Consider the following 12,751-nt stretch of genomic DNA (forward strand, 5'->3'; position numbering starts at 1 on the left):
ATTCCCCAAATTAATCTGCAAATTGAGGACCACCCCAGTCAAGTTCCAGCAAGGCCTTCCATGGACCTTGATGATCTGAATCTAAGTTTATGTGAAAGAACAAAGGTCAGGTACAGACTGGAATTCTTTTGAAGAAAGGAATGAGATGGCAGGTAAGCCTGACTGGATATGAAAACTCACTGTAAGGCTATAATCAGGCAGAGTGTGTCAATATAGGGACGAACACATAGATGAAGGGAACACAGTAGGCAGTCCAGATGCAGACCCACCCAGAGATGGAAACTTGATAAATAAGGGCCGACACGACATAGGAGAGGGGCAAATGTGGCCTATTCGGGAAATGGTGCTACACAGTTAGGTATCTATATAGAAAAACAAAACGAAACTGGATGCTTTCTTTATACCCTGGACGAAAATAAATTCCAGGTATATTATCATCCTAAATGTGTGAAAGCAAAACTTTAATAAACATTTATAGGAAAACATAGGCGACTATCTTTTTGACCTCAGGATAGGAAAATAGTTCTTAAACAAGTCATAAAAAGAATAAATCATAATGGGAAAACTTGATAATTTTGACCAAATTAAAATGTAAAACGTCTGTATATCAAAATACCAGGAAGTCACTAGAGAAACACAAACAAGAAGAATATGTGAGTTCTATAGTAATGCAGACAAAGGAATTAGAAAACAGGATACAAGAGCTATTAATTGTTAAGAAAAATACAAACAATCCAGGACAGTTCCCAGAAAGAGAAACCAAAATAACATATGAAAAGATACTCAATCTTATTAGTATTTAGGGAAATAAAAATCAGAACCAGCAATAAAAATCACACACAGCAATATTAGTCCCAGGTTCAGGAGTGTTTTTCTCTTGGAGGGAGGGGAACATGATCAGAGACAAGTGCAGAGACTTTAACAGTATTTATAGTATTTCATTTCCTAAGCTGGGTAGAGAGACAAGAGTGCTGAAAATACTTCCCTCTAAACCTTTTTGTATATCTGAAATATTCCACAACTCACAAAAAGGTCTGTCTTAAGCTTTGGGCTCCATTTGGGGTGACGTTGTGTTGATAATGAATTTTGCCCCCTTGACATTTCCCAAACCTGCAATTGGCAGGGGGGATGAGAGAAAGGAGAGCCCATAAAGCCCAGCTGGCCCGAGGGAGGCCAGTCTGCAGGGGGACCCTGTGGGAGCCCTGGCTCTCAGTCACTCGGGGAGCCAGTCGGGGTCTCAGCTCTCAGAGACCGCAGTTGGCCTCAAATGGGTGACCTCAGCAGTTCCACAATAGGACCTTATCATTACCCGTGGCTCTGCCCCCACATGCAGTGGAACGGTTACCACACAGCAGCGTTGCTGTAATCCTACCCTCTTAGAAAACAACTAAAAAACTAACAACCCAAACCCAAAATGCTGATAGTTAGGCTGTTAGGGAGAGTGAAATGGTTTAAAGCAACAACAACAAAAAACCCACAAAACACTGGACAGCCTGGCCTTAGGAAGGACATCTGAGATGGGAGGCTATGACTCAGTTTGTAAAGAAAATGATTGGATTTCCTATCTTTTTTGTTTTTTTCAGCAGTTAATCATCTTCAGGGAGGGACAGTGGGGACTTTCTTCTCTTTGATTTATAGTCATGACGTTTGGGACATGTTCTGATACCTTGGTCGCATAAAGGAGCCTCTAATTCCCAGGATGACCAGGGCAGACTTGCCAGTGGTGTGCTGGTAACGTTTCAGAGCTGGCCTCCAGAGAGAAAAGACTCTTTTCTGATTTCCGTGGTATAAATACTCTCATGGTGGCTGGTTCTTAAGTTACCAATGGAAGGTCACTGAATGTTGGACGGGGAAGAGATGCGCACCATCGGCTCTTGGAAACCCATGCATGCTGGCTTCAACATGCACCTGAAATTTCCTTCCTACCCGGGTGGTGAGAGCCCTGGCTGGAGGTCTCAGCCACAGGGAGGGTGACTGCAGCCTGGGAGGTGACTACTGTCAGAGGTTCCTATATCTATGGCCTCTTCTGGCTCTCGCTCAATCCAAAGATGTGGGGATTTCAGTATTCCACTTAGAGTGTGAAAGCACTGCCTTCGCGGCCAAACATTTTCGAAGGCTACGAATGTATCAAAGCTCCTTTCCCTTTTTTAGAAAAGCAGTAGAGCTGGGTTGTCCTCGCTGGAGAGCCAGGGATTCAGTGTTCGTGACTGAGTTCAACGTCTGTACAATACTTTCCCAACATCAGCACCCTAGGTGGCAGGTCTCCTTGCAGATCTCAGGGAGCTTCCCTGGGTTTGGAAACTCCTTGCAGAATTTCAAGTCCCTGGGTCATTATGTTCGGTTGTGCAGTGCCCTGAAAGTTTTGTAGCCTGAAGGGCATTTTCTGTGAAAAGTTAGGGGTCCGTATTGGGTAGAATGACTTGAGTACAAGTAACGTAGTTGACTTAAATAATGAAGAAATAAACTACCTCAGATATTGAGAAGCCCCAAGGGTAGTTAATTTTGGGGCTCAAGAATGTCATTAAGGCCCCAGATTCCCGCCGTTAATCTGCTCTGCCACCCTTTGTCCTGTGTAGCTCCCTCATGGTTATAAGGTGCCTGCTGTGTTCCAGGCAAGCGTGGCAACAGCCATTGGAAAGAGAAGGGACAACTCTCCTGATACAGGAAAACTTCGCAGAAGCCCTACTTGATAGAAGGGGTCAGGTATCCTTTCCTAAATCCAATCAAAGAGTCTGCAGTTCCTGTGATTAGCTTACAATAAGTCAGGGTTTCACCTTGAGTCACATGGGCGAGAGGTAGAAACATCCATGTGAGAGACAAACATTGATCCACACGCGCCCTGACCCGGGTTGGAACCTGAACCCCTTTTGGCTTCGGGGACGGCGCTCCAGCTGACTGAGCCACCTGGCCAGGGCCTAAATTATACACTTTAAAAGGATGAGTTTTATGGCATTTGAGTTATATTGCAATAAAAATATTTTTATGACTATCTCAGCCTTTGGGGGGGAATAGGACAAAAAAAAAAAAATCAAAAAAAAAATCAATGAACTAATAAATGCTTAGTTTGCAAAATTCATAAAACTCTTTTATGATCCTGAAATTTACAAGTCCCATTTGATGTCCTTCTACTTCGGTGGCCCAGTGACTTACTGTGCAGATCAGTGCTTCTCAGCCCTGGCTGTGCGTTTTAGAGCCACCACGGGAGCTTTCAGAAAATATAATGCCTTGGCCTGACCCACGGCCAATTAAATCAGTCTCTGGTTCCCATCTTCCCAAGCCCTGGCATCTTATTTCATTAAACACTCCCGGGTGATTCCCACGTGCTATAAAGGCTGATGAATTAAAGAGTAGACACAATCTGGGCAGCACTGGGTCATTTATATGAGGTGGTCCTTCAGCTAAAGGACCCCCTTAAGTCAGGTTTATTGAGATATAATTTATGTACATTAAAATTTACCCTTTTACTGTATACAGCTCAATGAATTTTGAGGAATATGTATGGGCCTATGACAACCACCACAGTCAAAGACAGACTAGCACCTTTATTTCCATTACTTCCCCAAATGCCTTCGTGTCCCTTTGCAATCCGTCCCTTCCCCCACAAATTAGATGCACATACTAGAACACTATGCAACACTAAAAAGCATATCCTTGAAGACACATGTAAGAAAATGAGGGAAAAATACTATATAAAGTTTAGAGCAAAGTGCAGAAAAATCTCTATATAATATAATCGTAGTTGTTTAATCTTTTAAAAATACATGTGCACAGATATATACATCTTTCCATAGATGTATACATTTGCAGAAGAAAAATCAGTGGTTATCTCTGATTGTGGGAAATACAGGAAATGTTCATTTTCTTCTTTAGGTTTTTCTGTATGTTTTAGTAAATCTACAATAATGTTACTTTTATAATGAAAATAGTAATGAACGATCTCTACAAAACAGTCCATCTATGGGCAAGCGATGTTTGAAGAGCCTCCTAAAGACCAAACTGCCATCCCCTCCAAGGGTCCAGGCCCCTGGTTGCAAACCCAGCCCTTTGCTCCCACACACTTCAGGCTCCTATCAACTGATATCGCCAAAAAAGATTAATAAGAAGATATTGACTAATACTGAGATGGATATCAAAAAGTATCGACCCAGGAGAAGACAATATTGACGGGAAAAGAACCAAGGTCTTCCGTTGCCTCGAGGGGAGCCGCACACACTCTCCTTTGCTGCAGGCCCCATTCTGCGGTCTGTTTTGCAGGCGCGCACACGGTTACAGGCAAAGATGGCACATCCCTGCAAGCACTGTTAGAGCTTTGACTTCAAAACCCCCCACAAGGGGAAAGTGACCCTGTGGGTACAGAATATATATAATTTATGGCTGAGTGAGTGAGTGGGAGAGTGAGCTGGGACAAGGTCTTGAGAGTGGAGGTTTGTTTAGGTTTGGTTTCGGTTCCTTTAGATTCAGCAGAATCCTAATTAAAGATACTAAGACCTATCTTCCAAGCAGCTCAAACAGACCCAAACAGGCTAAAACCATATCCAAGTCTCCAAACCAGACACAGTGGATTCAGGCTCCCTCAGAGCCAGCACATTGGTCTTTTGGGTTTGGGATGATTTCTTAGGACAAATAAAATCAGAGATGACTGCAGTTGGAGACCTCTGCTATACTTGTTCCTACACTTTTCTCCAATAAAAGAAGATAGAATAACATGTTGGTTGAACCATCATTTGAACCAGCTTTGTTTCTTCCCCAGGTTATTCTGGAATGGGTTACACTATTTTGATGAAATAATAGGGTGAAATTAGTTTCAAGTTAAATTATTCCTCTAGTTTGGGTATAGGTCCTGTATCACTTTTCCATTGTTACATAGTAGACCTCTCCAAAATACAGTGGCTATAAACAATTACTTATTTGCTCATAATTCTGTGGGTTGGCAGTTTGAGCTAGACTGGGCTGGGGTGGCTCACATCGAATTGGCTGAGCTCGTTCATGTGTCTGGGGCTTCAGCTAGCACAGCCAGGCCCCTTTCTCTTTGTGCTCTTTCATCGTCCAGAAAGCACTTGTATTCCAAGAGGGTGAGAGCAGATGCTGCAAGGCCACTGGTGGCCCAGCTCAGAATCATGCCACTTAGCCACATTTTATTGGGCAAAGGAAATCACAAAGGTAGGTCAAGTTCAAGGAGTGCGGAAATCAACTTTACCTCTTCTGGGGAGGTGCTACAAAGAATCTGTGGCCAGGTAGAACCTACCATGGAGTCCCAATCTAAAGACAAATGGTGAAGGTAAAAGGACAGAAAACACTGGAGACTGACTTCCCTGTCTCCAAGCTGCGCTTGCCATGGGCTGGCTGTGACTATTTTCTCCTGGGGCTCCCTACATATCTCTCTCTCTGTGCTCAGCAGGATGTCAGTAAATCACTTTGCTACTAAGAAATGAACTGAGCAATGTTGGGCCCCTTAGAAAGCATTCAGTTCTAAGAAACAAAATCCTGACTCAAGAAAGTTCTGAAATAAGAGAGCTTGAGGGCTAGTTACTTCAGCAGCTTAGTGTCATAAAAAACTGGGATTCTGTCCATTCTCCTGCTCTGCCATTCTCTTTGTCTTCCATTAGCACCCCTTATGTTTGTTTGCAAGGTGGCTCAGTGTTTCAGGCATTATATAAAGATGTGACAATGTCTGTTTCTTCTTCGGGTCATTTATTTTCTGAGTAAAGAAATCTTTCCCTGAAGCCTTGCCAACAGCCTCTCCTTACATCTCACTGACCCCACATTAGCTGCATGTTTTTGTCTGAATCAAGGTCAACGTGGCAAGGGCAAGAGGATTACCCCGGGTGGCTTAGATCAGTCAGAACTCACCTCCTCGGGCAGAAAATGGGCCTAGACTTTCCTGAGGCCTAAGCTCAGGAGGTGAGTGGCTGCCTAACTATAACTGGGGTTCTCTTGGGAAAGGCGATTGGGGAGGCAGACAAAATAGTGCCGGCCCCCATGGGTTAGGCCTGATATGTTTGGGGAATTGTCCTTGGGCATCTTAAGGAATGAATTTGTCATGATGGAATTTCAGGTAATGTATTATGTACCTCATAAGACCAGAGGTGTTGAGGGGAAAAAAGAAAACAAAGTCCGCCTTTTCCAGAAGCTCCTACTGAAGTTAAGGAGCCTCTGCCCAGACACACTGAAAACCCAATTAGCTCTCAAAATGAAGGGTGAGCATCGAGAGCAAGTCTTGTAACTCAAGTGACAGCTGAAGTCGTCTTTCTTAGAGTTAATTAAAAATGGTTCCAACCTCCATCCTACAGCCTTGGGAAATCCCACAACCTTGGGAAATCCCAAGCGTCCCTCTGCGCAGCCCGATCCCACCATCGATTTCTGTGAATTCTGTCCTGGGCAGGGCGTAGGGGCTTATGGCCCACGGACAGGTGGCTCTGCATTCTTGGAACTCTCTGGATTCTGAACACTGTTGCACATGCCTTGCACCTCATGGCTGTTTCCTTCTCTCTGTGCAGTGCTGACCCAGGTGCATGACCCAACTCCTTTCCTTTGATTTCCTTCGCTCCCCTTTCAAACCAGTCAATAAAAGCATCTGTGTGTGTGAGACTCAATCTAAGGTTTGGGGCCATGAAGGGAGATGTGTGTAAAGCAAAGCAAACACTTCCACAGTCAACAAACGCTCTTGTTCAAAGTGATTCAGCTTCTAAAGAATATCTCACGGGCCCCACCCCTCCCTAGGCCCAGCCCTCATGCCTCCCCACCTCCCCAATCTTTCCTGCTTCCACTGCAATTCCCACTCATTTCAGTTTCGCTTCGTTTCTTTCTTTCATGATAAGGCGCCCCTAGAACCCCCAAGTATTTACCTAATAAACAAAGAGCGTTACCTTCCTAAGAGAAACCCTGGGGTCAGCTGTTAGAAAATTAAAAATTGAGGACATTCTACAAAACAACTGACCTTCACCCTCCAAAAATGTCAGGGTCGTGAAAGACAAAGAAGAGACTGGAGAGTCTCCAGGTTACAGGAGACTCAAGAGGCAGGACGACTGGATGCACTGACTTGCCCTGACTCGGATCCCGGAGCAGTAAATGCTGTTTTCTTTCTTTTGTCATAGGAGAGAGATGAGTGATGGAGTTTGAATCCAGTCTGTAAATTAGACAACACTATTATATCGGTTAATTTCCTCATTTTGATCGCTGTATCGAGGTTATGTAAGAGTATGTCCTTTTTGGGGGAAATATTGCACACTGAAGTGATTTAGAGGTAAAGCCTATCTCTAAGTTACTCTCACATATTTTAGGAAAAAAATAGAGAGAGAAATGAATGATACTGTACCTATGGTAACGTTTGGGGAATGTGGTCCAAGGTTACATGGGGATTCTTTGTAATATTTTTATGCAACTCTGCCATGATTGTAAAATAAGAAAGGTTTTGTTTTTGTGTTTTTTAAGGAGTGGGCATCCTTCGTGCTTCCCACTGGCTGGGAGACAGCCCTGGAGACTGGTGGCCGTGGATGGCGACACCGCCCAGCAGCCTGGACAGTTTGCTGCTGCTGCTATGTGAGAGCCACCGCCTGTCTTGTTGAGCTACTGCATGGGGCGGGGTCTTTGTGAGAGTCACACGGGCTGCCCCGACCTGATTCGGGCTGGAGGGAGGGGAGGCTGGGGGGAGATGGCCTCTGACGAGCCTGTTGCATTGGTTTAGTTATACACCTAGTTAGGGCGCGGAAGGTGGAGTAATGGGGAGAGTTGGGAAGTCCACTGATTCGGGGAGAAATAGTGAAAGGAAATGAAGAGTGGCAGAGCAGCTTGAGGGAACAGTGGGGTTCTAGGAGCCTCGTGGGGTGACTTTCCTATTTAAGAGCAGAGAAGAAAGGTCCCAGGGAGAAGAGAATGCTTGGGGCCACAGTGTCACCTCTGCGTGTAGCTGGCCTGATCCTGGGGCAGATGGCAGGACTATTTGAGGCTGGAAGGAAGGAAGGACAGAGGACTGTGAACCCATCCAGGCTGGGGTGCAGATTATCAAAGACAGCTTTGTGGGCCACGCAAGAAGAATAACAAGTGATAACAATAATAATGGCAACACAGAGCAGCTAACATTTATTGGCTTCCCATTGTGTCCCTGGGACTAGTCAAAATTCTTTGCATGTATCAACTCATTTATTCTCACCATAACTGTGCTGTCTTTAAAGATTAGTAAACTGAGGCACGAAGAGGTTAAGTCAAAGGTTGTTTGCAAGTAGCAGACGCGAGCTTCAGATACAGGCCATCTGGCTCTGGGCTCACCCTCCCAGATGCTGGGGGCAACTCCTTGACCACCCCCCACCTCTCCTGCCCTCTTCCTTCCCTCCGTCAGCACTCAGTGTCCCCCTAAGTGAACTGAGACCACAAGGGCTCCTTCCATTATGTTGAAGATCTGCGTTCAGGCAGGTGAGTGCCTGAAACCTGGAAAAGAGAAACTTTAGAGACACCCTCTCAAACCCTGAGACCCAGCTCTCGGCCAGGAGCCATGCAAACTCTTAATTTAATAACCGTATTCTGGAGCTACTTATTATTTCTTATTGAACTTCTTGGGGTGACATTGGTTTGCAAAGCCATACAGGTTTCAAGTGTGCAGCTCAATAAAACATCATCTGCACACTGCATCGTGCACCCATTACCCCAAGCAAGGTCCCCTTCAGTCCCCATTTCCCCCCCTTTGCCCACCTCCACCATCCCCCACCCCCTTTCCTCTGGCTGTCACCACACTGTCGTCTGTGTCTGTGTGAAATATATATATATATATAGAGGGGGGGTGGTGGGGAGAGAGAGAGCGCTTAAGTGGAACCAGTATTTTTAGTGGCTGGGTAAGTATTTTCCGCCCCTTTGTTAGAATGAGCTGCACTTCACTGAGCTCCTGCCAGTGAGAGGGGAACGCCCAGGAGGATCCTCGCCAGCTCCTCTCCCGGCCGGAACAGTGTTTAAACCCAGGGAGGGAAGCCGCAGAGAGAACGAGGGAAGAGGGACGACCAGCAGCAGGTCTGGGTGCCGGAAGAGCTGGACGCGCCCAGCAGCCTCCCAGGTAAGAGTGCTGGTCTCCTGACGTCGCCTGTGAGACGGGAAGGTGGCCAGGTGGGAACACGCCCGAACCTGCAGGCACCGCGGGCCAGGAGCCACAGAGCTGCACGTTTCCTGTACGTCTAGCAGACTCTTCTCGTCTTCATTTCTTTGCTGGCTTCTTCCCAGTGTCAAAGGCTTCTTTTTTTTGTAATTTATCTGTGTGTCACTGTGTTTTTTAAAAAATATATCTATTTTTAATTTTTAAATTACAGTTGCATATAATATATTAGTTTCAGGTGTACAGCACAGTGATTAGACATTTGTATACCTTCCAAAGTGACCCCTACCTGGTAAGTCTAGTATGTAATGGCTCCCCCCCCCTTTTTTGTGTGTGTGTGAAAGGTGCTCAAATTTATTTTATTTTATTATTTTATTTTTTTATAGAACTTGTTACAACTTTTTTCATCACCATTAATCTCCCCTATACCCTCTTCCACCTCCACCCACCCGCCTCTCCTGCCATCACCACGCTGTTGTCGGTGTCCATGAATAGGTTCTTCCTCTTTTTTTTTTCAATCCCTCCATCCATGTCTCACTTTAAAAAACCAAAAAATACTAAAATAGAACCTCTGTTTTAGTTTCAATCAGGAAACTATTATGAATTCCCCTTCTCTGACTTTCGTAAATATCAGTTACAACGAGGTTTGCAAGTGAACTTGAGTTTTGAAGTTTAGTCAAACATTTAATGTCATAGGTTTTGATTCTCTTTGTAAGACGACAGCTTTCCCCCCGATTCTCATGCGATTCCCCTCACAATGCCTCGAAGAAGACATTTCGAAACATTTCAAGACATGATGTGGTGCACTAGCTTTCAGGGGTCTTTTTATTTAACTGTTTATTTTTGCAGATGGGAGAGAGCTGGGGGAAGGAGAGAGAAAGGATGAGTGAGAACAGTCACTTCAAAGCACAAAACGTGAGCTGCTTATACAAGCATTAAATAAAGAACAAATCCTAGCACAGAAATAACAAACTGCTCACATCTGGACAGAGGTAAGCCACAGTGCCTGAGGTCCACCAGTTCTTGGAGAAGCCGAGGCATCCTCAGGGGTCAGGTGACACCTGCTGAGCCAGGACTATAGATTGGTGGCTGGCAGAGCACAGGACGTGTGTGGAAAGAACCCATGTTTGTTGGCATTTGGGCTCTTGTTGGACTCGGGGCCTAACAAGGTGATGGTGTTTGGAAGAGGGACTCAGGAAGGCACAGAGTAGCGACATCAGCCCAGGCAGGGCGAGGAAGTCCACTTGACCTTGCTTTATACCAGCAACGTTCAGCCCCTTTCACCTCATGGTACACAAGCCAATTACTAAAATTCTGCGGCACACGGAAAAATATGGTATGTATTTTTGCCTATCTGACAAAAAAATAGCTATGATTTGATTATTTCTCACCGGACAGCTACTGTTGTGTTGGCTGCTGTCATTTCTTTATCTGACAGTCTCAGGGAACAGGGGTCAGTGCCCTGACTAAACAGCCAGGTACTGCGTGCTTTAAAGTTCTTGAGGCGTGCCGGTTGAAAATCGCTATTTCGTACAATTTTAATTCTTGCCGTGTCCCCAAGTGTGTGGGCCACAGCTGGCTCCTGAAGGAAGGGAAACAGATCAGGGTGACTTCAAACATCTCGTGGCTTCTGGTTTCTGCTCCAGCCCGGTTCTGTGGTTTGAAATGTAGGGTAGACCGAGGTCTATTTCCCGAGGAGGCGCCTGAGGAAATTGTGCCCAGACTCAGTGGAAACTCTTGTCCATCCGCCATTCATTCCAGAGCCTTGGCTCCTGTGGGGTCTGGATACAGACATGAGACTGTGGTTTAGGTTCTGAGGCAGCGTCTGGAGCCACCCGCCTGCGAGCTGGTGATGCCGAGATCTCGGGCCGATCCCTGGATGGGCCGGGGCCTTGCTGGGACCCCCCACAGTAGACTCACTGCTCACGCCCAGCACCCACCGTCTCACTATGGCTATTGGTCTCAAAGACAGTCTCAGAGAGTGCAGGTGGGGCAGTGCAGGTCCTTGGAAATCAGCAAGGAATAGCCTCTCCTCTTTGATAGAGGCTGGAACTTGAAAGTGATCTCTGTGTGTAGAAAAGCACATGTTGAACTAAGGAAAGGCATTGCAACCTCTTTGCACTGGTCCTCTGTTCATCTCACTCAGTGGAAGTAGTTGGTCATCAGGTGCCCCGCCGTGGGGAAGAGGCTGACTATGCCTCAGCTAATACAGTCATTCTGGAGACAGGCTGTGTGGTTTGGTGTGGTTCCAGGTCCCTGAATTTATGCCCTTGTGTCCATTTGATCTTGTCATTGTGCTTGAACCCGGTGCCTTCCCAAGAAAGCAGAATGACGGTCTTTTGTGAGAGGGGCTCATTCCTGTGCGGTGCTGAGCATCTCTGCCTGGTGCTCAGGAAGACCTTTGGCACTTGGCGCAGAGGCCTGCACGTAACAGGTGCTTAGGAAATGGTGCCGCGGTTCCGATCACCGTGTGAGCCTTTGCAGGGCGGATTAAGGCTCAGTTGACGGCACAGAACAACCACACCAGCCTGAGGCCTGTGGCCACCCGTGGAACAGGGACTGAGTGCTGAGGCTGGGTCAGGGACTCCACCAGGCTGGGTCAGGGACTCCACCGCTTGTCCTTTCCAGCTGACTTGGTGGAAAGAGTTCTTCAGGGAAAGGGTACGGCACGGTGGAGTGTGAGTCATCTTCAAGGATATCTGGTTGCTCATTGGGTGTATTCCACCGAACCAACCAGAAGAGTGAGGGGAGAGCATGATGCCTGGGATGTGACCATCCTAAGCCTTATCACATAAAACAGTTTTTCACTCTCATGCACACCTAGCTGCCCTGTGTCCTATACCGAATGCCTGTGCAGAGTTCAGCGCCACAGAGACTAGTCCCGGGTCTGCCCAGAGTGTGACCCAGCAGGAGTGTGACCCAGCAAGAGCAGCGCCGCCCGGGCAGGAACGCTTGCAGGCCTCCAGAGTTCAGTGATGTCCACCCTGTCATTTGGGGACAGGGTACCTTTTTAATGACTCCGCTGGAAACCCATGATGATCCAGCTTCCCTAAAACCCCAAGCACTGCTCTCATTTGCTTGCGGTTGACTGTAGGCAGGATGAGGTAATGAGGGAACCAGAGAAAGCCTGGGTCTAAGTGGAAAGGCCTGTAACGGCTGCTGAGAAACGGGCTGCGCTCTCTGGTGTAAGTAGTGGATCTCAGTCCTGACCAGGGAGTGTGTCCTTCTTTGGGGAAAAGGAGGTGACACGGATGCCATGAGCCCTGGGACTTGAGCAAACTGTCCAGGACTCAGAGTCCATTTTCCTCCGGCCCAGGCTGGGTGGACACCGGCTCCCACACGGGGATCTGGCCCGCGCTGTGTTTCCCAGGAAGGGGAGTCTCCAGCCTCTCGTGAGACGTGACCAGGATCCCATCTCCCTGGGGAGAAACACCGGTTTATCTTTACAGGGCCCTGCTGGGCACTGCTCAGAGGGGGTGCAGGTGTAGGATTTAGTTACTGAGCAACTGACGTGTACCTGAGCACCTAGTGTGCCTGGGCTCCCTTTATTTTCAGAAGAACCCCTCCCTTAAATACAGCAGGAAAGAGGACTTGTGGTCTATTTTCACAAGTGGTAAACTTCTCATTGGGCTTTCTCATTTGGGGCAGAACATACAGCAGAGAGGGGAAGAACTC

At 46.7% G+C, this 12,751-nt stretch overlaps 1 protein-coding gene across 1 annotated transcript in view; it reads left to right on the forward strand.

Annotated features, from left to right (window-relative positions):
• CACYBP (calcyclin binding protein) overlaps positions 1–7,528 on the forward strand; it is a 34,580-nt gene extending 27,052 nt beyond the window's left edge. The window contains exon 8 of the transcript XR_001603854.2: positions 7,432–7,528. The gene's annotated coding sequence lies outside the window, so the exon portion shown is untranslated. The remainder of the gene's footprint in view (positions 1–7,431) is intronic.
• The last annotated feature ends 5,223 nt before the right edge of the window (positions 7,529–12,751 follow it).

This window comes from Miniopterus natalensis, chromosome 19 (genome assembly GCF_054644295.1).
Source record: "Miniopterus natalensis isolate mMinNat1 chromosome 19, mMinNat1.hap1, whole genome shotgun sequence".
Lineage (NCBI taxonomy): Eukaryota > Metazoa > Chordata > Mammalia > Chiroptera > Miniopteridae > Miniopterus > Miniopterus natalensis.